This window comes from Phalaenopsis equestris, unplaced genomic scaffold (genome assembly GCF_001263595.1).
Source record: "Phalaenopsis equestris unplaced genomic scaffold, ASM126359v1 Scaffold233437, whole genome shotgun sequence".
NCBI lineage: Eukaryota > Viridiplantae > Streptophyta > Magnoliopsida > Asparagales > Orchidaceae > Phalaenopsis > Phalaenopsis equestris.
The window spans coordinates 286,808-310,501 of record NW_018251384.1 but is presented as its reverse complement, the minus strand read 5'-3'; the positions used below and the strand labels follow the sequence as shown (position 1 = coordinate 310,501).

Sequence of the window (23,694 nt, the reverse complement as noted above, 5' to 3'; positions counted from 1 at the left end):
TCATGTCTCTCTCTACCTCCCTCTTTCTTGCTAAATAGAGACAACAAGAGATTAGAATAGAAAATGATAGAGAAGAAAGATAGAGAGGGAGAGGTAAAGAGTGATGTAAGAGAGAGAGTGAGAGAAAGGTTGATGGTATGAGAGAAAGTGCAATTGAGAGAGTGAGATAAACAGAGGGAGAGAATGAGGGATATAGAAGACTGAGATAAAGAGAGAAGAGAGAGATAATGAATAGAGAGGGAAGGAGAGAGATGAGACTGATGAAAGGGAGAGTGAGATCATGAGAAATATATCAAGAGAGAGAGAGAGAATGAGAGGGAAAGACCCTATAAAAGAGAAAGGGCGAGAGAGTGTGATATAGCTCACTCTCTCTCTCTCACTCTTCTTCACTCCCTCACTTCTCTTTTTTCCTATCTTTCATAGTTTTCACACTCTATCTCATTATCTCTCTCTCTCTTTTTCTCTCTTACTTTTTTCACTCCGTCTCACTCTCATCCTCCCTCTCTTTTTCTCGCTTCTCTTACTCACTCTATCTCTATCTCTTTTTATATCACAATCTCTCACTTTCTCTCTCTCCCACCCCCTTTCTCACTATCTTTCAGTCTCTATCTTTCTTTATCTCTCTCCCCCTCACTCACTATTGCACTTCCTCTTGCTCTTTTCTCTTTCATTCTCTCTCTCAATTTCTCTCCCTCATGCTCTCTCTCACTTTTTATTTCTCATTCGTTCTTTTTCTCCCACTGTCTCTCTCCCCTCACTTAGTCTCCCTTTCTCTTTTATCTTTCTCCTTCACTTCTCTCTTCCTCTTTTGTCTCTCTCTCCTCCCATCTCTCTCTCACTCTCACACTCTCATTAGAAGGGTGAGAGGGTGGAAGGGGCACGACTTCTCTCTATACAGAAGGAGAGACCCATGGGGAGGTCCCCTCGAGATCTCGCACGCCGACTCCGCGACCGACGATGATCGGAGCCGGAATCTCGACCTCGACCGCGCTGCCCTCTCGACTTCCTCGCGGCCGCTCGATGAGACTCAGCAGAGCTGGCTCCTCGCCGGACCTGGCGACCAGGGGTCGAAGAAGAAGAAGTACATCGACCTCGGCTGCCTCATCGTCAGCCGCAAGATCTTCATTTGGACTCTCGGCATCGTCTTCGGCATCGGCGCTCTCGCCGGCCTCATTACTCTCATCGTCAAGACCGTTCCTCGCCATCATCACCCTCGCCCTCCTCCGGACAACTATACTATCGCCCTCCACAAAGCCCTAATGTTCTTTAACGTCAAACGATGTGAGTTTCGTTTTCTTTTTGTCAAAGTTTCGATCTTGTCGACATTTAGTTTCTCAAAATCACATTTTTGATGCAGTCGGGCCGCTTCCGAAGCACAACAATGTATCGTGGAGGGGAAACTCCGGGATGAAGGACGGATTATCCGATTTGGCTGTCAGGCGGAGTCTTGTCGGTGGGTATTACGACGCCGGTGATGCCATAAAGTTCAACTTCCCGGCATCCTTCGCGATGACCATGCTCAGCTGGAGCGTCATCGAGTACAGTGCCAAGTACGAGGCCATCGGCGAGCTTGCTCATATCCGCGAGATCATCAAATGGGGCGCCGATTACCTTCTCAGGACCTTCAATTCCTCTTCCGACAACATCGATCGCATTGCCGCTCAGGTAATACCCAAAAAAGATTAGATCTTGCAGCCCATTTCCTTGAATCAGAGAAATCCATCTTTTTTCCTGACGAGATCTGGTTCAGGTCGGAGTCGGTGATACATCAAGCGACCCGATGCCAAACGATCACTATTGCTGGATGAGACCGGAGGATATGGACTACCCTCGTCCTATATTTGAGTGCCATGGCTGCTCAGATCTCGCTGCAGAGATGTCAGCTGCACTTGCGTCGGCATCCATAGTGTTTAAGGACAACAAGATCTATTCGCAGAAGCTCGTGCATGGGGCAGCGATGCTGTGGAAGTTTGCAAGGTTGTAGAGAGCGAGATACAGTGCGGGAGGTTCAGATCCGACGAAATTCTACAATTCGACGAGCTATTGGGATGAGTTTGTGTGGGGTGGCTCATGGATGTATTTGGCGACAGGTAACTCTTCCTATCTTCAGCTGGCAACACATTCAAAAATGGCAAGAGGTAAAGAGAGAGGATGGAGAAGTGTAAGAGATAGTAAAGGAGAGAAGTGTAGGAGATAGTAAAGGAGAGAAGGGTGGAAGGATGGAGATCTTGAGAGAGTAAAAATATAGATAGAGATATGGAGAGCAATAGAGAAGTGTAAGAGATAGTAAAGGAGAGATAGAAATTGAGACTAGGAGAGAGTAGGTAGGGGACTTGGATAGAGAGAGGGAAAGAGAGAGAGGAATTGAGTGTGGGAGGGAGCAAGGTTGTTAGTGAGGGAATGAGAAGAAAGAGAGTATTAGAGCATAAGTGGGAGATTGATGAGTGAAAGAGAGAGATAGGCTAGGAGGGAATAGAAATAAAGAGCAATAAAGAGAGAGAAGGGAGGAATAGCGAGTTCGAGAAACAGAAAATGAAAGCGAGAGAAGAGAAAGTGAGAGGAAGATATGAAGAGAGAGAGTAAGAGAAAGTGATAAAGAAAGACAGAAAAAGCTAGCGATTGAGAAGAGAGTGAGAGAAAGCAGGAGAGCAAGAGAGATAATTAGAGATATAAAGCATGACAAAAATAAAGACATAAGAGGCAAAGAGAGCAATCTCTCTTCTCTCTATCTCTCTCGTTCACCTCTATCTCTCTCCTCTTCTCATCACTATCACTCACCCTCTCTCTCTTCCTTTCTCCCTCTCAGTTTCTTTCTCTCCCTTCCTTTCCCCTTCTCTCCCTTTCACTCTTTCTTCTCTCTCCCTTTCACTCTTTCTTCTCTCTCCCTTTCTATCTCTCTCTAACTCGAACACATTCTCTCTGCCCTTTTCTTCTCTTTTTATGTATCCCTGTTCCTCCACTCCATCCCTCTCACTCTCTCTCTTCTGTTTCAATCTCTATCTCTCATTCATATCTCTAACTCTTTATCTCTCCCCTATCTCCCTCCCTCCCACACTCCATCCTTCTCTCTCTCCTTCTCTACCTATGCATGAGTGTGAGAGAGAGTTAAAGTAAGAGAAGAGAGAGAGAGAGAGAGAGTATTTGAGAGTGTTAGAGAGAGATGGGAAAGGCTAATGATTGTTGAAAGAGGGAGAGGTGTGTGCATGTGATAGAAGGGAGAAAAAGATTTCTCCCTTTCATTCAATTCTCCACTCACTCTCTCCCATTCCTTGTCACTCTCTCCTTTTCTTATGCTTTTATTCTCACTCATTATCTTTCTCCCACACACACTCTCTCATTGTTTTTGTATTCCTTAAAGAGCGAGTATAGTCAAGAGAGGAACATGGATGGATGGAGGGATAATGTGAGGAGAATGGGGAGGGTGAGAAGATAGGGAAAGGGGAAAGAAGAGGGAAAATCTCTCTTCTCATCTCTATCTCTCCACTTACTCTCTCTCTCTACTCTACCTCTCTTACTCACTTTTTCCTTCTCCCTCTCTCACTACCCTCTATCTCTCTCCTAATCATACTCTCCCTCCTTAAGAAATATAAAGATAAGTGGTGAAAGAAGGAAAATCTCTCTCCCACTCTAACTCTTTCTCTCTCCCTCCTTTATCTCTCTCTATCTTTTTCTACTCACTCCCTTTCGCTCTTGCTCTCTAGCTATTTTTATCTCTATCTCTCATCTCCACTTCCTCTCTATCATTCTCCATATCTCACACTCCCTTTCTTTCTCACTCTATCTCTCTTAAAAGGTAGTAATCAGAGATAGAAAGTGTGTGAGAGAAAAAAAATAAAGAGTGAGAGAGGGAGAGAGTTACAGAGAAACTACTCTCTCAAAATTTATTTCCCCCATCTAGAAAATAGTCATTAAGGGAGAGAGGCAGGGAGAGGTATAATGTGACCGAGAAAGAGACATTTTAAGATAGAGAGAGTGAAGAGAGGTCGGAAAGTAAGAGTAATAGAGATAAAGTTAGAGAAAGAAATGGAGAAAGAGAGAGCGGGATAGGGAGTGAAGAGTACAAGAAAGAGAAGATAGAATGAGAATAAATAGTTGGAGAGAGGTGGAGATCGAAGAAAGAGAGAAAGTTACCAAGAAAGGGAGGGAGGGAGAGAGGCCCTGTCCCTTCCACTCTCTCACACTTCTAATGAGAGTTAGAGAGATAGAGCTAGAGAGAGATGGGGGTGAGACGAAAAAGAGGGTAAGAAGTGCAAGAAAGAGAAGGAGAGAAGAAATGGAGAGAGAAATGGAGAGGAGAGAGGGTACTAATGAGAGATAGAGAATGAGAGAGAGATAGAGAATGATGAAATAGAAAACGAGAAAGACAATAGTGAGGGAGGGGAAGTGAGAGATATCGAAAGGGAGGGGAAGAGGGAGATATCGAAAGAGAGAGAATGAGAGATAGTGAGAAAGATGGAGGGAGAGAGAGAAAGAAAGAGAAAGATTGTGAGAGATAAAAAGTGCTAAAGATAGACAACAAAAGAAGTGAGAAATAGATAGGAAGGAAAGAGAGGGAGAGGGAGTGAGAGAAAGCAAGGGAGAGAAAGGGAGTGGGATAAGAGATAGAGCATGAGTAAAAGAAAGAGAGAGGGAGAAAAGTGAGAGGGAGGAATTAAGGGAGAGTGAGAGAGAGACAGTGAGTGAGTGATAGATAAAGTAAGAAAATATGCTCTTTAAAGGGAGGAAAGAAATAAATTAGGAGAGAGTAGATAAAATAGTAGAGAAAGCAGGATAGAAATTGAGAGCAAGGGAAGAGAGAGAGAAGTGAGATAGGGGAAAGGCAGAGAGAGGGAGAGAGGGAGAGAGGGAAGAAAAAAAGAGAGAGTGGGGTGAGAGTGAAAGAGAGAGTAAAGGGGAGCATGAGAGAAGAGAATGTCCATTCCCTCTATCTTTCCACGACCTTTCCCTCTATCTCTATTTCTTGATATTTTTCTCATTATCTCACTTTTCCTTTCATCACTTTCTACCTCTCTCCTACCCTCTCTTTTCTCTATCTCTATTTTTTCTCTTTATCACAGTCTTCTATCTCACTCCCTCTCTCTCACAAGACCTCATTATCCCTCTATCTATCTCCCTCTCTCAATCGCTCTTTTTCTCATACTATCAACCTCTCTCCCACTCTCTCTTCTACAACTCTTCACCTCTCCCTCTCTTCCTCTGCCATCTCTATCATTCTTTATTCTAATATCTCTCAGTCTCTCGCTAGAAATATGAGGGAGGTAGAGAGAGGAGGGATAAATAAAGAGTGTGAGAGTGAGAGAAGAGATAGAGTTATAGAGCATGAGAGTAAGCGAAAGAGATAGAGTGCTACCTATAGATCTCTCTCTCACACACATCACCCACCTACTCTCCAACACTCACACACTCTCTCTCACTCTCTCACTCTCTCTTTTTAGCTTCATTTCTAGCTCTCTCCCTCCCTCTCTCTTCCCTCTCTTTTCTCCTTTCCCTCTTTTGCTCTCTCCCTTCCCATCTTTCTCTCACACACTCTCTTCCTTTCTCATGCTCCCCTTCCATCTTTCTCTCCTTAACCTCTCTATCTTTATTTTTGTCTATCTCTCTCTCATTATCTATCATTATCCTTCTTCTCTCACTCTCTCACTCTTGGTGTATCTCTCCCTCCCAATTACATTCTACCACTCTCTACCTCCATATTTATTTCTCTCTCTCCCTCACTTTCTCTCTCTTTCTCCCTCTCTATCACTCTCCCTCTCTATCTCACTCTCTCTCTCTTGCTCTATCTCACTCTCTCCTACTTTTTCCCTATCTCTCTTCTTTCTCACTCTCGCTCTCCCTCTCTCTCCCTAGCACTCACTCTCCCTTTAAACTCACTCGCCCTTGTTATATCTCTATATCTCTCTATTATCATTCTCTCTTTATCTCTCTCCCTCTCTCATTCTGGATATATCGCTCCCTCCCCCACTTTCTCTCACTCTCACCCTCTTTTACACTCTCAACCTCATTATTTCTCTTTTTTTCATCTCTCTATAGTTTTATATCTCTCACTATCTCCCTTTCCCTCTCTAAGTCTCCCACACTCCTATCTCTCTCTCACTCACTCTCACTTTTCTCCTCTCAATAACTCTCTGTCACGTGAGAGAGATAGATTGAGAGAGTGAGTGAGAAAGAGATGGGGGGATGAACCAATCTCTCTCTCCTCCCATGCCTCCCTCTCTTACACCCACTCTCTCTCTCTCTTACTCCCTCTATTCCGTTCTCTCATTCTTACGTTCTCTTACTCTTGGTATCTTTCTCCCTTCCCATCTGTCTCTCATTCTACCTTTCTCTCTAAAATTTCTCTCTCTATCTCTCTCTAGAACTCTCTATTTTATCCTCTCTCTCTCTCTCTTTTTTCTTGCTCTCTAGTTAAAAACAAGATTGAAGAGAAAAAAGTGGGAGAGAAAAAAAAGAAGATTTCTACATAAAGTGACATTGAGAGAGACAGGTTGATAGATGGATGGAGAGGGAGAGCGATTGAGAGAATTAGAGAGAGGGTGGGAGAGGACAAAAAGAGAGAACAAGAGAGATAGAGGGAAAGGAAGAGAGAGAGATAGATAAAGAAGAGGGAGGGAGAGAAGAAGGGATGGGAAAGAGGGAGAAAGAGAGAGGGATAGAGTTAGAGTGAGAGTGAGAAAGAGAGTGGAACATAGGTAGAGAGAGTGAAAGAGAGAGAAAGAGTGCAACATTCCATTCTCGATATCCCTTAGCTATCAACCAGTCTTTCCCTCCCTTGAACTATAAAGAGAAGAGAGAAAGAGAAAGAATGAGAGATGGTCAGGTAGAGAGAGTGAAAGAAGAGTGAAAGAAAGTAAAGTGAGAGTGAGAGAAAGAGGGGGAGGGAGAGATATATCAAGAATGAGAGAGGGGGAGAGTGAAAGAGAATGAGAATATAAAGATTTAACGATAGAGTATGGTAGAGATGGAGGGATAAAAAGAGGCAGAGATGGAGGGTCTCTCTCTTTTAGGTAGAGAGAGGAAGAGAGAGCCAAGAGGGAGATAAAATGATGGGGGAAGAGATGGAGAGGGAGAGGGAAAGGGAGAGAGAACAGAGAGATATCAAGGTTGAGATAAAGTAAGATAAGAAAGAGAGAGAAAGAGAGAAAGAAGGAATGAGAGAAAAGGGAGAGAGAGGATAAGTAGTGAGGTAGAAAAATATAGAAAGGGGGAGAGATATAGAAAGAAAGAGGTAGGTGGAGAGAGGAAGAATGTAAGTGGGAGGGAGGGATGCAACAAGAGTGAGAGAATGAGAGAAGAGAAATAACGATAAAGAATGAGACTGAAAGAGAATGAGAGAGAGAGATAAAGATAGGGTTAGAGAGATTAGGGAGAGGGAGAGAGGAGGGATAGAGGTGTGAGTGAGTGAGAAAAAGAGCAATATATAGAGAACGAGAGAAGGAGAAGAAGGGTGAGGGGTTAGAGACAACGAAGAAAAAGAGCACTATATAGAGAGTGAGAGAAGATTCAGAAAGTGAGTGTGAGATAATGAGAGGGATAGGAGGGGAGGTGTGTGAGTGAGTGAGAAAGAGAGAAGAGAGTGAAAAATAGAAGAGAAGAAATAAGGAGAGATGTTGATATCAAGTGGGAGAGAAGGGGAGAGGGAGGGACAAAGAGAGAAAGGGATGGAGGGAAGGGAAAGTGAAAGCAAGAGAGAGGGAGTGGCTGAGAGAGTGATAGAAAGAGGAGAGAAGAGTGAGAAAGGAGAGAGAGGGAGTTTGAAAGAAAGAGAGTTTGGGAAAGTGAGAGAAGAGTGAGTGACATAAGAGAGACCTTGAGAGAGCAATAAATAGAGAGACAAAAGGAGAGGTGAGATAGAGGGAAGAGAAAGAGAGGGAGTGAGGTTGAGAGAAGGAAAGAAAGAGAAAAAAAGTGGGAGTTGGAGAGAGGGAGGGAAAGCGAGAGTGAGAGAGAGAAAGGAAGGGAGAGGGAGTTAAAAGAGGTTGAGAAAAGGATTGAGATAGAGTGTGAGAGAAATCATTCTCACTCACTATCTCTCTCCAACTGTAACTCTCTCCCACTCTAACTCTTATTCTGTCCCTCCTCTCTCTTTTATACTCACTCTCTTTTGCACATGCCCTATTTATCTCTCTCTCATTACCACTCCCTTTATATCTTTCTCTATATCTCACACTCTCTCTTTCTTTCTCACTCTATCTCTCTCAATATGAAATGAGAGAGAGATATTGAGTGAAAGAGGAAATAATAAAGAGGGAGAGAGTTATAGAAAAACTACTATCTCGATCTTTCTTTCTCTCATCTCTTTTCTTTTTATGATATGGAAAAGAGAGAGAAAAGAGAAGAGAGGAGCAAGCAAAAGAGAGAATATGAGAAGAGAGAACAAGAGAGAAGGAGAAGGAGGAGAGAGAATGCAAGAGAGAAGAGCAAGCGACTGGGAGGGTGCTAGAGAGAAAGAGAGATAGAGGGTTTGAGAGAATGAAGATTGCGAGAGAGAGAACAACCAATAAAGGAGGGAGGTAAGGAGAGGTAGAATGTTACTGAGAAAGAGACATGTTGAGATAGAGAGACTGAAGTGAGGTGGGCTAGCAAGAGCGACAAAGACAGTGGGAGAGACAAAAAGGAAGAAAGAGAGAGAGAGAGGCAATGATAAAAGTGAGAGAAAGAGAAGAGAGAATGATAAAAAAGAGTGCGAGAGAGGTGGAGAGCAAGGTAAGAGAGAAAGTCAGATAGGGAGAGCGAGAAAGTAAGCGAGGGAGGGATAGATAGAGAGATAAAGAGAGTAATAGAGAGATAGAACAAGAAAGAGAGGGGAGAGTGAGCAAAAAAGGGAGGGAGACAGAGAGGGGTGGAGAGACAGGTCGTATACCTTCTACTCTCTATCACTTCTAATGAGAATGAGAGATAGATAAGGGAATGAGAGGAAGAAGAGTGAGAAAAAGAGTAAGAGACAAAGAAGAGAGTGGGGAAGGGAGCATAAGGGAGAGTGAGTGATAGAGAAAATGAACAAAAGTGCTCTCTAAAGGGAGAGAATAGAAGGAAGGGGAGAGAGAATTTAGAAGAAAGTAGAGAAAGCGGATAGAGATAAAGAGCATTGGAAGAGGGAGAGACAGTGAGATAGATGGAAAGAGAGAGGGAGGGGGAGAGAGTGTGATGGGAGAGATAGAGAAAGAGAAAGTGAGAGTGATAGAGAAGGGAGAATGAGATAAGAGAATGGAGAGAGCTATATCACACACACACTCTCTCTCTCTTTTACCTTGTTCTTTCCCTCTTTTTCTTTCTTTCGATATATTTCTCATTATCTCACTATCCCTTTAATCACTCTCTACCTCTTTTTCCATTTCTATTCTCTACATCTCTTCTCACTCTATCTCAGTCTTCTATCTGCCTCCCTCTCTCTCCCACTCTTCCATCCCTCCCTCAATTTATCTCAATCTTCAATCACTCTATGTCTAATACCATCAACCTCTCTCTTACTCTCTCTCTTTCACCGCTTTCAACCTCCCCCTCTCCTTTCTTCTCTATCATTCTCTGTTCTAGTCTCTCTCTGTCTCTGTAGCAAGAAAGAGGGAGGTAGAGAGAAATAGGATATGAGAGAGGAGGGAGAGAGAATGTGTGTGAGAGTGAGATAAAAAGGAGAGTTACAAAGAATGAGAGTGAGAGAAAGATATAGAAAGAGAGCTAGTATTAGATCTCTCTCTCCCTCACTACCACCCTCTATCAACACCCACTCTCCCTTACTCTCACTCCTTTAGCTTCATTATAGCTCTCTCTCTTTCTCTCTCTTCCCTCTTTTCTCTTCACCCTCTTTTGCTTTATTTCTCCCTCCCATATTTCTTTCACTCTTTCTCTCTCTTTCTAATCCTTCTCTTCTCACTCTTATATATGTCTCACCCTAACCCCTTTATCTCTATCATTATCTCTTTCTCTCTCATTCTATCTCATTTTCATTATCTATCATTATCCCTCTTCTTTCACTCTTTCACTCTTTCACTCTTATTGTATCCCTCCCTCCAACTTACGTTCTATCTTTGCTACCACCCTCTTTCTTTGCCTATCTCTTCCCATTCTCTCTCTTTCTCCTTCACTATCACTCTCCCTCTCTAACTCTCTATCTCTCACTCCCCTTTCTCACTTTCTCTCTATATCCTTATCTCTCATCTTACACTCTATTTTCATCAATATCTCTCATCTTTTCTTTCTATCATCTCTCAGTAGCTCTATAACTTTCTCTATATCCCTTTCCTACTCTGTCTCACTCCTTCCTCTCTCTCACTTATTCTCTCTATTTCTCCTTTCACCAGCACTCTCTCACATGAGAAAGATAAACAAATAGAGAGAGTGAGTGAGAAAGAGATGAAAGGATCAACCAATATCTCTCCCCCATCCCTTCCTATATTACTTCCATTCCCTTCCTCTTACTTCTTCTCTCTCGCTCTCTTTCTTGATATCTCTCTCTCCCTCGCCATCTTTAATTCTTTCTCTCTCTTACCTCTCTCAAATTTTCTATCCCTCTAGCACTTTATGTTGCTTCTCTCCTCTTTGAGAGAGGAGGTTGAAGAGAGCAGAGAGAGTTAGGGTGAGAGAGATAGAGCAAGTGGATTGAGAAGAGAGAGAACATGTGATATATTGTGATAAAGAAGAGAGGGATGGAGATTCAGTGTGGAGAGAGAGAGATAATGAAATTGGTGAGAGAGAGATTGATAAAGAGGCAGTAAGGGAGGGAGAGAGTGCAAGAGGGAGAAGTCCCAAGTGAAGGAGGAGAGAGAGAAGATGTGAGGGAATCAGGGAGAGTGGTAGTGAGAAAATGAGAAGTTATCTCCATCAATCCCTCCAATCCCCTCTCTGTCTCACTCTCCCTCCCTCTCTCTTGTTCTCTCTCTCATTCATAATATCTCTCATTCTATCTCCTTGAAAAAAATGGGAGAGAGACCTGATAATTTGTGGTAGAGAAGAGAATAGAGAATGAGGAATTATAAAAGAGAGAAAGCGTGAGAGAGAAAAATTAGTTTTCACTGTTTATCACTCTCTCTAACTCACTCACACTCTCTCATTCTCACACACACATTATTTTCTCTCTCACTCTCACACACACATTCTTTTCTCTTCCTCTCTCTCACTTTCTCTCTTCTCCTCTCTCTCTTTTTCTTACACAATCAAACACTTGTTTCTTATAGTGATTCTCACTCGCTATCTCTCTGGCTCATTCTCCCATTATTGCTCTCTCTCTTGGTGTCTCTTATGACACCCACTGAGAGAGTGAGAGAGAGATAGGATGAGATTAGTGGAATAAAAAGGATAGATGGTAGAAAGTGAGAGAGATAGAGATAACTAGAGAGTTAGATAAATATAAAAAAAAGATAGAATAGTTAGTGACGTAGAGAAAGATATGAAAGGAGGGACAAAGAAATAAAATAAAAGTAGATAGAGAGCAAGATCAAAGAGGGGAAGAAAAAAGAAAAGTAAGAGGAAGAGCAATTGAGAGAATGACAGAGATAAAAAGATTGGGAGATATATGGGGTGAGAGAAGGAAAGTGAGAGGGTGAGAATGAGAGAGGGAGGGGGAGAGGATGAAAGAGATTGAGAAAGTGATAAGGGAGAGAGTGGGGAGCGAAGGAGTAAGAGTGTGTGCGAGATAGAGGGAAAGATATTGGTAATACAAGGGAGAGGAAGTGAGAGGGAGGGAAGGAAAGTGAGAGAAAGCGAGGAGGAAGGGAGAGTGAGAGAAAGCTAGGAGGGAGGGAGAGAGAGAGCAAAGGAAGAAAGCAAGGTAGGGGAAAGAGAGAGAATGAGAGAGAGCGTGAGAGAGGAATGAGGGACCACTCATCTTTCTCTCTTGCTCTTACTCCCTCACTCTTCCCTCTCCTTCTCTCTCTCTTTTTAATCTTTCTCTTTCTCCTCAAGTTTCTTAACCTCCGTCTTTATCCTTGCCTAACCCTCTCACTCTATCTCTGTTCCTCTCTCACTTTATCCCTATCTCCCTCTCCCTCTCCCTCTCCCTCTCTATCCATCTTTTCTCTCACTCTATCTCTTCCTCTTGCTCTCTTTTTTCTCTCATTCTATGTCTTTCGCTCTTTCTCTCTTATTTTTTCTCTCTCTAACTTTCCCCTTCACCCTACCCTTCTTTTCACTTTTTCTCTCTTTCTTCTCACTACCTCATTCTCCCTCCCTCCTTTAAATTTTTTTATCGCACTTCCCTTTCTCACTATCTTGCTCTCTTTCTATCTTCTTTTATGCTCACTCTCTCTATCTCTCTTCCTCTTTCTTTTTCTTTAAATGTCTCTCTCTATCTTTTCTCTTTAACTACCTCATTTTCTCTTTCTCCCCCTATCCTCCACCTCAATCTCTCTTTATATCTCTTTCTATCTCTCTCTCTCCATTTATCTCTCATTACTACTCCCTCTCCCTCTTCTCTCACCTGCCACATCTTGCTCTATATTCTCTCTTACATACTATTTTTTCCCTCTACTCTTCTATCTTTCTCTCTACTTCCTCTTTCTTTCATTCTCTTCACCATTTATTACCCTCAGTCTCTTTTTCTCTCTTTCTATCTTCTCTCTTGCTCACTCTCTCTTGCTTTATCTCCCTCTCTCTCTTTCTTTTTTATCTCTATTTCTCTTTATTCTCCCACTATCTCTCTACATTCATCCTATCCTATCACACACTCTCCCTTCCTTCTTCTCTTTTCTTCCTTTGTCTCCGCTCTTTGACATCTCACCCTATCTCCAACTCTCTCCACTTACTCTCAGATTCTAACTCTAATTTTCTCTCTCCCACTCTCTTTTCCACTCCTTGCTTCTTTCTCTCCCTCCCTCTCACACTCTTAATAGAGAGAAAGATGTAGAATGAGAGAGAGGGGAAAAGAGTAGGAGTGAGAGAGACGAGGAAAGAGATAATGTGTGGGAGAGAGAGAGAGAGAGTAAGTGTAAGGAAGAGGTAGAAAGTGTGGGAGAGTGAGGGAGTGAAGGTAAATACAGGTTGAAAGTTTAAGAGCGAGAGAGGCCCTACCCATCACTAACAATTCTCTATCACTCTTTCTCCCCCATCTCCTTGACCTCCCTTGTTTCTCTCATTATGCCTCTATATCTTCCTATCACCCTCTTCTCTTTCTCTCCCTCCTTCATTCCCTCTCTCCACCCTCTCTCTCTCACACACACACCCTCTCCTCTTTCTCTCCCTCCTTCATTCCTTATCTCTCATGCTCTTTTTCTCATTTCTTTCTCTCACAGTCCCTCCCACACCCTCTCTCACTCTCTTTATCTCTCTTTCTCCCCTCTCATAAATCTCTATCCCTCCATATCTCTTCTTTATCCTTCATCTCTCTATCATTAACCTCTCTCTTTCCCTGTATCTCCCTTTCGCTCCCTCCCTCCCTTATTTTTTTCTCTTTATTTATTCATCTCTCTCTAAATATATCATCTCTCTCTCACAGGGAGAGCAAATGTGAGGTAATAAGAGGAAGTGAAAGTGGAAGGAATGTAGGGAGGGAAATAGAGAGAGAATGAGAGGCAAAGAGAGAGGAAAAATGTGAGAAGAAGAGAGATAGATAAAGGAAAAGCTAGTTCTCTCTCTCCTCTAATTTCCCTTCCCTCTTTCACTATCTCCTCATCTATCTCCTCACACACAGACAATCCCTTCCTCCCTCTCTCTTTCTCCCCCTCTCTTTATTTTTCTCGGGAGAAACAAAAAGATTGAGAGATAGTGATATAGAGGGACAATGAGTTAGGATGTGATAGGAAAAAAAAAGAGAGGGTGAGAGAGTTTGAGAGAGTAAGAGAATAGAAAGATATGATGGATAGTTAGAGGGGTGAGAGAGAGATAAACAGAGTAAGAGAGGGAGGGGTAGAGAGATAATAATCTGAAATGAGAGACAAAGGGAAGACAGAGAAGAGAGAAGGTAGGATAAAGGAGAACAAAGGGAGGGAAATGTGAGAGGGACAGTCTCTCTTTAACTGGTAGAGAGATAGGAGAGATTGAGGGTAAGAGAACAAAGAGAGGTGAGTGAGAGATAGACAGTGGGAAAATAGAGAGGGAAAGTGAGAGAGAAAATGGGAGAGAGGGGAGGGAGATATAGACAAAAAATTAGTGAGGTAGGAAGAGATAGAGGGAGGAAGAAGATGATGATATGAGAGAGGTTGATAGTATGAGAGTGAGTGTGCTTTATCAATTCTCTCTTTAAATCTCTTTCTCACTCACTCTCTCTCGCACTCCCCTTATTTCACCTCTTATATCTTTCTCTCTCACTCTCTATCTTTCACTTCTTTCCCTCCCTCCCTCCATCTCTTTTGCTATCTATGTTTATCTATCACACTGCCTCATGCTTCTCTTCTCTCTCTCTCACTTAAACCCTCTTTCTTCATATTCTTCTCACTCTCATTCTTCTGCTCTCTCATGCTCCATTGCTTACTCTCTCTCTTTCCCTATCTCTCTTTAGCTCCATCGTTCTCTCTCTCTTGCTTAATCACACACTCTCTCACTCTCTCTTTCTTGATTTCTCCCAATCTTTTCCTTCTCTCAACCTCATTCCCATCTCCCATCTCTTAACAGAGGGAGGCAAACGATCTCTCTTATATCATCAACCACACCCATACTCTCTCTCTACCTCTCTTTCTTTCTCCCTCATCCCTCTCTTTACTTATTTCTAGCACTTTCTGTCTCTCGCTCTCTCTCCTCTCCTTCCACACTTTATCACTCATTAGAGAGGGAGATATAGAGATAGAGTGCAAGATAGAGTGAGAGAAATAAGAGGATAGATAGAAAAGAGAGTGCCCTCCATCCCTGAGAGAGAGAGAGACCCTCCATCTCTCCTAGTATTTTTATTCCTCCATCTCTATCCATTCTATATCTATATATTTTTATTCTCATTCTCACTTTTTCTCACTCCATCTCCCTCACTTTTGAGATCCCTCTATCCTCATTTCACTCTGTCTCTCATTTTCTCCCTCTCTCCTTCTTTCACTCTCTCTACCATGTTATCTATTATTCTCTCTCATTATCATATCTCTCACTCAACATCTCTCTTATAGTCTATATATATCTTCCTCTCTCTCTCTCTCTTCCAAACTCTCCATAAATACTAGCTTTCTTACTCACTCTCTCAATTTCTATTATCTCTAACTCTCTCACATGACAGAGATAAACTAAAATAGGGAGTGAGTGAGTGAGAGATGGGGGATCAACCAGTCTCTCTTCCCATCTCTCCATCCCTTGTTGCCACTCCCTCTCTCGCTCTCTCATTCTCACTCCCTCTACCTATAGCTCTTTTCTCTCTCATATCTCTCTCTTTATTTCTCTCACTATCATTGCCTCCTTCTCATTGTCTCTATTATTTTTCATCTTTATCTCAATATTAACCTCTTCTCTCTCTCCCTCCTGACTTTCAAATTCACAATCACTCTCTTTTGCTAGTTTTATATCTGAATCCCTCTCTAGCTCATTCACTCTCCCTTGTGTTCTCACTAATTATTTTCTTTTTCTCCCTCTCTCCCTCCCTATACTACCCCTCTCTCTAGCACTCTCACTCTTCTCTCTCTCTTATTTGTCTCTTTCTCTCACTCTCCCCATCTCTCTCACAATATCCCTCTCTCTCACTCTCATTAGAAGGGTGAGAGTGTGGAAGGGATACGGCCTATCTCTCATCCTCCCTCTCTATCACTCATTTGCTCTCTCTCACTTGCTCTCTTTTGCAATCTCTCTCACTTTCCCTCACTCTTTCTTTCTCTTCCCATCTCTCATTCTTCCACTTACCTTCCTCTCGTTGTCTCTTACGCTCTCTATTTTTTTCTTCTCCGTCTAACTATTCTCTCTATCTCACTCTCTTTCTCTTTTTAAATCTCCCACTCTCTCTATCTCTCTTGCTAGCTCATCTCTCTATCACTTTCACTACCTCTCTTGTCTCTTTTGGTCACATTCTACCTCTCCTTACATTGCTCTCTTACCAAATCTCTTCTCTTTCCCCCTATTTGATATCTCCTATTTTTATTCTCTCATTCTCTCTCACACTATCTCTAACACCCTCCCTCTTTCTCTATCTCTCCCTCTCCGTGTCTCTCATTTTCTCACTCTCTTTTTCTCCCATACTTCCTCCACGACTTATGTTATTCTCTCCCCCATCTGTCTCTATCTTTCTCTCTTCCTCTCCAGATCTTTTTCTATCACTCTTTCTCTCACTCTTCTCTTTTCTTCTAACTTTTACTCTCCCCCTCCCATCCTCTCACTGTTATAACCCTTCCTCTATGTCAAACCCTCTCTTTATCTTGATTTTTTATCACTCCGTCCCTCCATATCTCCCTATCTTCTTGTCCCTCAATTTTGCCCTATCTCTTTCTCCCTCCCTATCTTCGTGTCCCTCCGTGCCACCCTATCTATTTGACCCTCCAGATCTGTCACCTCTAACTCTCTTTCTTCCACTTTAGCATCTTCTCTCCTTCCCCTTTCTTCCACGTTTGCATCTTCTCTCCTCTCCCTTTCTCCCATCCTCTCTCTCTTCCCTCTTTTATCCACTTGCTCTCCTCTCTTTATTTTCTTTCTTTCCTTCTCTAACTCATTCTCACTCATATCTATCCACTATTCTCTCTCTACCTCTCTCCCACTCTTTCTTTCTCCCTCATCCCCACACCCTACGTCCCTCAATATCAGTCTCCCCCTTTTTCCCTCCCTATCTCTTTATCTCTTTATTCCTAAGAATAAAGAGAGAGGGCATGTGAGAGATAAATAAAGTAAGAGGAAGAGAGATAACAAAGGTGATGAGGGATGGTATGAGTCGTAGAGTAAGAGAGAGAAAGATAGAAATAAAGAGAGTGAGAGAGCAAAAGAGAGTGGAAGGATGGAGATTTTGAGAGAGTAAGAATATAGATAGAGATATGGAGAGCCATAGAGAAGTGTAACAGAAAGTGAGAGAGAGATAGAAATCCAGACTAGGAGAGAGTAGGTAGGGGACTTGGAGAGAGAGAGAGAGAGGAATTGAGTGAGGGAGGGAGCAAGGCTGTTAGTGAGGGAATGAGAACAAAGAGAGAAGTAGAGCATAAGGGGTAGATTGATGAGTGAAAGAGAGAGATAGGCTAGGAGGGAATAGAAATAAAGAGCAATAAGGATAGAGAAGTGAGGGATAGCGAGTTTGACAGAGAGAAAATGAAAGCGAGAGAAGAAAAGTGAGAGGAAGATACGAAGAGAGAGAAAATAGAGAGAGAGTAAGAGAAAGTGATAAAGAAAGAAAGAAAATGCTAGAGATTGAGAAGAGAGAGAGAGAGATAAAGCAAGAAAAGAGAGCGAGAGAGACAATTAGAGATATAGAGCATGAGAAAAATAAAGACATAATAGGCAAAGAGAGCAATCTCTCTTTCTCTCTATCTCTGTTGTTCACCTCTATCTCTCTCTCTCTCTTGTCATCACTATCACTCACCCTCTCTCTCTTTCTTTCTGCCTCTCAATTTCTTTCTGTCTCTTCCTTTCCCCCTCTCTCTCCCTCTATTTCTCCTTCTCTCCCTTTCACTCTTTCTTCTCTCTCCCTTTCTATCTCTCTCTAACTCGAACACATTCTCTCTGCCCTTTTCTTCTCTTATTATGTATCCCTGTTCCTCCACTTCATCCCTCTGACTCTCTCTCTTCTGTTTCAATCTCTATCTCTCATTCATATCTCTAACTCTTTATCTCTCCCCTATCTCCCTCCCTCCCACATTTCATCCTTCTCCCTCTCTCCCTCTCTACCTCATTCCCTCCATCTCTTGACTCCCTCTCTCTCACTCTCTCTCTCACTCTCTTAACTTTTTCTCTCCCTTCTCTATCCTATCCCCATCTCTCTCATTCTCTATCGCTCTTCCTCTCTCTCACTCTTTGTCTCTCCCTCTCCTCTCACAATCTTATTTACCGCATACACTCTTATTATCTCTCTAACCCTCTCTAATTCTCTCTCACTCTTTCTCTTTCCATTTAAAGAGATGGAGAGAGAGCGTGTGATTGATTGAGGAAGGCTAGAGTGAGAGAAGAGAGAGAAGCGAGGGATTTGTTGGAAGAGAGATACATAATAGAGAGAGGAGAGATGAGAGGGAGGAATGGAGGGTGGGAGAGACCACTATAGTGAAAGAGTTAGCTTGAGAGAGTGTGAGAGAGAACAAATAGAGCAAGATATCAACATTTATTGCAAGTGAATAGTGAGGTAGATAGACAATATTTCCCTCTCTCACTTTCTCACACACACACACTCTCTCTCCTTTCTTCTCCATTTATCACTCACTCTATCTCTCACATTTTTTTTCTATTCTCGTTGAGTCTGTCACATGAAAGAGATAAACATATTTAGAGATAAACACATTTTCACTCTATCTCTCACATTTCACACACTCTTTCACACTAGATCTCATCTCCATTTTTTTCTCGCTCTCTCTATTAAAGAGATAGAAGAAGAGATTGAGGGTGGGCGGGAGAGACTGAAAAAGTCAAAAAAGAGAAGGAGGAGAGAAGGGGAAGAAAGGGAGGGGGAAAAGAGAAAGATAGAGTGAAATAGATGTAGAGAGTGTGTTTGAAAGAGATAAAGAGTAAGGTAGAGGGAGAAAGAGGTGGAGGTAGAGAGAAGTAGAGAGAGAATAGAGATATTAATCTTTATCTTGATTTTCTCTTTATCTCTCTCTCAAACTATCAAACTATATAACTGTTCTTATCTCTCACTCACAATCTATCTATCCATTCTTAATCTCGTTTGCACTATCTCTCTATCTATCTTCCCTCTCTTCACCTTACCTGTCAATCTCTCTCTCTCTCTCTATTTCTCTCTCTATATCTTTGTCTCGTGCTACCTCACTCTCTCTTTCATTTTTCGTGCTCCCTCACTCTCTCTTTCATTTTCTCTCTCTCCATCATTCATTATATTATCTTTATCTTTCTCTCTCCTTAAACAATTAACCTATTTCCCTCCTCTATTCCCCATCACTCCCTCCTTCCCTTTCTCTTGTTTTCCCATGCTTCTCTCACCCTTGATATATTTGCTTCTAGGTTTTAGTAGAAGGGTAGGAGTGACATGTTGATAGTTTGAGAGAGAGTGTGCGACAAAGAGAGAGGAAAGATAGAGAAGTGAAGAGAATGACAAATTACAAGAAAGAGGGCATGAGATAAAAACTGAGAGCTCTTTATGTTTCTCACTCATACACATTCTCTCTCTCATTGTCTCTCTCACTCTCTCACCAACCCCTACCTTTGAAGGGAAGGAGGGAGGGAGCGATGGAAAGAGATGGTGAGGAAAAATGCTAGAGAGAAAGAGAAGGGAGAGTGAGAGATTGTAGGAGAGAGAGAATGAGAGATATTTAGAGTGGGAGAGAGTTAAAAGGGGAAGGAGGTGAAGAGGGAGACATAGCTGAAGATGGAGAGATAAAGTGAGAGAGGAAGGGTGGGAAAGGGAATGAGGGAGGCATAGAGAGGGGAGAGAAGGATAAGAGAGGGGGAGGGAGCTTGAGAGAGAAGTAAGAGAGAGTGTGTGTGTGTTGTGAGAGTGAGTGTGAGGTAGAGCAAGAGTGTGAGAGAGTTTTTGTGGGATAGAGTTAAAGAAAATAGAGAGGGAGAGCAATTGAGAGACTTTCAAACGATGGTAGAGGATAAAGAGATTTGAAAGGGGGAGAGAAGTTTGTGCATGTGTGTGAGAGAGAGAACGCTCTCCCTCTCTTTTAATTCACCACTCACTCTCTCCCTTTCATTGTCACTCTCCGTTTTCTCTCATATTCTCATTGTCATTCTCTCATACTCTATCTCACGCAAAGAGAGAGCAAGGTAAAGAGAGGGATAAGGATGGATTGAGGGACAATGAGAGTTAGAAGGGGGAGGTAGAAAAGATAAGGGAAGAGGAGAGTGAGATCTCTCTTCTCTTCTCTATCTCTCCACTTAGTCTCTCTCCCGACTCTCATTCTCTTGCTCACTCTCTCTCCCTCCCTCTCTTACCATTTTTTTATCTCTCTCTAAATCAAACTCTCCCACCCTAAGAGATATAAAAATAATAGTTGAAAGAAGGAAAATCTCTCTCCCCTATTTTTTATCTCTCTTCTCTCTCATCTCAGTCTTCTATCTCCCTCTTTCTCTCCCTCTTTTTATCTCCCTCTCCCAATTGCACTTTTTCTCGTACCATCAACCTTTCTCTCACTCTCTCTCTCTTCCATCACTCTCTACCTCTCCCTCTCTTTCTTTCTCCTCTATCATTCTCTATTCTAATCTCTCGTTGTCACTCTTTAGCAAGAAATAGGGAGGTAGAGAGAGACATGATAAGAGAGAGGAGGGAGAGAGAGAGAGAGTGAGAGCGAGAGAAGAGGGAAAGTTGTAAAAAATGGGAGTAAGAGAAAGAAATATTAATAGAGAGCTATAGGTTCAATCATTTCCCTCCTTTTCCCATCTCTTTATCTCACCTTTCTGTCTACCTCTCTTTGTCTCTCTCACTCATGTCTTCCTTAATCACTCTCTCTAGCTCTCTCTCTCTCTATTCATCTTCTTCCATCTATCTAGTTTCATCTCTCCCACTATCTTCCCTTCACATCCTTGCTCTCTCTCCCTTTCCATGTCACATTACTCTCTCTTTCATGCTCTCTCCCACTCTATCAATATCTCAATCTCATTTTTCTTACTTTCTCTCAGTCTCTCACTATCACTCTTGATGTCTCAATCTCTCTCCATCCCTCCTCTCTCTCCCTCCACAAATCTCATTCTCTATTACTCTCCCACTTCTTCACTAACTCTTATTCTCTCTCTTCATCACTATCGCCTTAGTTTCTATCTACCTCACTTTTTTTCTCTCACTTTGTCTCCCTAACTCACACAAAGTCTCTCATTCTCTCCCTCCATCTTTTCTCTCTCATTCTCTCTCTCTCTCTCTCCCTCTCTCTTTTGTACTCTCACATGATAGAAAAGGAAGAAAGATAGATTTTCAGAGATACAGTGAGTGAGAGAAAGATGGAGGTAGGGAAGAGAGAGGGAAGTAGATAGTAAGAGAGGGAGGAAGAAAGAAAAATAATGATACCACTCTCTCCGTTTCTTTTTTTCTCATCTTTCTCTTTTCACTATTTCTACCTTTCATATGATGGTTGGAAAAAGAGATTGGGAGAGATCGAGGAACAAAGAGAGAGGGGGGGGTGAGAGAAGAGAAGAGAATGTACAAAACAAAAAAAAGAGAATAGAATTCAAAGAAGAGGAGAAAAAAAGAGATGAAGAAATGAAAGGGAGGGAGAGAAGCGAGAGAAGGTATGAATGAAAAAAGTATGAGAGCTAGAATGAGAGAGAGTGTGTTTGTGAGATAAAAATAGAAAATGGTAGGTAGAAGGAGAAGAGAGATATCACACTTTCCTTATCTCTTGCTCTATATCTCTTGATATCTTTGTCTCTCACTCTTTTGAACCTATATCTTTTTCTCTCTCTCACTCACTTTAGCTTACTTCCTATCCCTCTCTCTCTCTTTCTTTCTCACACAAACACACTCTCTCTATTTCTCTCTCCCTTCCTTTCTCTCTTAATTTTTCTCTCTCCCTTACTTCCTTTTCCCACCTTTATTCTCCATTGCTCAGTCTTCTCTCTTTCTCACCCGCACTCTCTCTATCTTTCTTGCTTTCTCTTTCTCACTCTCTTTATTATTGCTTTGTCACCTCTCTCTCACCCTGCCTCCCTCTCTAGAGAGTGAGAGAGATTGTGAGATTTAGAGAGAGATAAGTGGTCAGAAGAGATTAAGAGAGAAGATGTAAGAAGAGATTGAGGATAGAGAGTGAGAAGAGGAGAGAAGAGAGTCAGGGAGAGAGGGAGGCAGGGAGAGAGGGAGAGGTTAATTTTATGGGAGAGGGAGATAGAAATAAATAAAATGGACAGAGGGAGTGAGAGAGCGAAAGAGATTTTTCTCTCGCACTCTTTCACTCTCTTTCACTCCCTTTCTTTATAACCCTTTGTCTCTTTCTCTTTCACTTGCTCTCACTCTCCCCATCACTCTATCTCATCTCTCTTACTCTCCATCTCTCTCTCTCTCACACTCTCCTCTTTTCTTCCCTCCCTCTCTCACTTTCACTCAAGAGAGAATGGTAGACTGGCAGAGAGAAGGAATTATATAAGATGGTGAGATTTACGGAGAAAGAAAAGGGAAGTGATTAGAGATAGAAAGATTGAGAGAGAGAATACTGAGATAAAGAAAAGGAGTAAGGAGCAAGATGGAGAGATAAAGAAATAGAGAGCATGATAAAGAATGAGACTGAGAGAGAAATAAAGCAAGAGAGAAAGAGAGCATGTGTGGTTGAGAGATAAGTTAGGTCACTTTCTCTCTCACTCCATTGCTTCTTTCACCACTTATCTCTCTACATCTACCTCTCCCACCCACTCTCCTTCTTTACTTATTTACTTCACTCACTCCATCACTCATTCCATTCATCTTATACTCTCTCACTTTCCTTCTCTTCATCTCCGCCCACTCTCTTTCTCTCACATTCCTTCTCTTGCGCCATCACTCACTCTCTCTCTTATCTCTCTCTCTCCCTCTCTTGATCTTTTCTTCACTCATATCTCCTTAGCACTCAATCTCTCTCCCTCTCTTATTTCTTTCTCTCTCCCTCCCTCTCCTCTCTCTCTCTCTCATCATTTCTCTCTTCATTTACTCTCTCTATTTCTCTCTGTCAATCTCATTATGCAGATATTACTCTCTCCATATATCTCTCTCTTCCCTTTCTCTTCTTGTCTCTTTGTCTCCCTCCCCCTATCCTTCCCTTGAACGGTCTCTTTGTCTCTTCCAATCTCCCACTCTCTCCTTTCTTACTTTCTCTCTCCTTATCCCTCTCTCTCTTAACTTTCTCTTACTCCAACTCTCTCATGCTCTCTCTTTCTTCATCACTATCACTCCTCTCTTTCTCTCCCTCTTTCTTTTCTCTCCTCTTCTCTCTCTATCCCTCTATTTTTCTCATTCTCTCTAACTCTTGCTACACTCTCTCTCACACAGTCAATCGCTCTATCTCTAGATCTTTTCTCTCTCCAACATGTAAGACAGAGGGAGTTCCACACGCGCGCGCACACACACACACACAAAGCTCTATCTCTTTCACTCCTCTATGTATCTCTCCTCCTCTCCCCATCTCAACCTATCTATCTCTCCCCATCCCTCCCTCCCTTCCTCATGTTTCTTTCCCCATTTCTATCTCCTCTATGACTCAAGATTTCTCTTTCACACACTTCCTTCTCTCTCTTTGTATTTTGTTTTTCTACCTCCCTCTTTCTCTTTATTTCTCTCTCTTAATTCTTTCTCATTTTCTCTTTCTTACCTTATATATCTATATTTTCTTTCTTGCTTTTATTCAAAAGAACAATACAAAGAGAGAAAGTGTGAGAGACTCTCTTGTACCACCAAGAGGAGAGATTATGGGAAAAATAGTGAGAGCAATGTGAGGGAGAGACATTAGGAATAAAAGTTAAAGCAAAGAGAGAGAGAGTGAGTGAGAAAAGTTAAAAAGAAAGACAAAGCAAGAGAAGATGGAGCAAAAGAAGAGAGAGCAATAAAGGGAGCAAGAGAGAGTGAGAGAGAGAACAAAGGAGAGAGTGAGATTGGGGGAAGGGAGGGAGGAAGGGATTGAGAGAGAGGGGACGAAATTGAAAGAGAGAGGGTGAAAGGGAGGGATAAGAGAGGGAGGGGGAGGGGAGTGGGAGAGTGAGGGAACAGTAAGGAGAAAAAAGAAGGGGTGCGTGAGAGGGTGTGTGGGATATATATATATA

General features: G+C 42.3%; 1 pseudogene; it reads left to right on the top strand.

Annotated features, from left to right (window-relative positions):
• Positions 1-23,694, top strand: part of LOC110038666 — a 95,589-nt pseudogene that overhangs the window by 10,516 nt on the left and 61,379 nt on the right.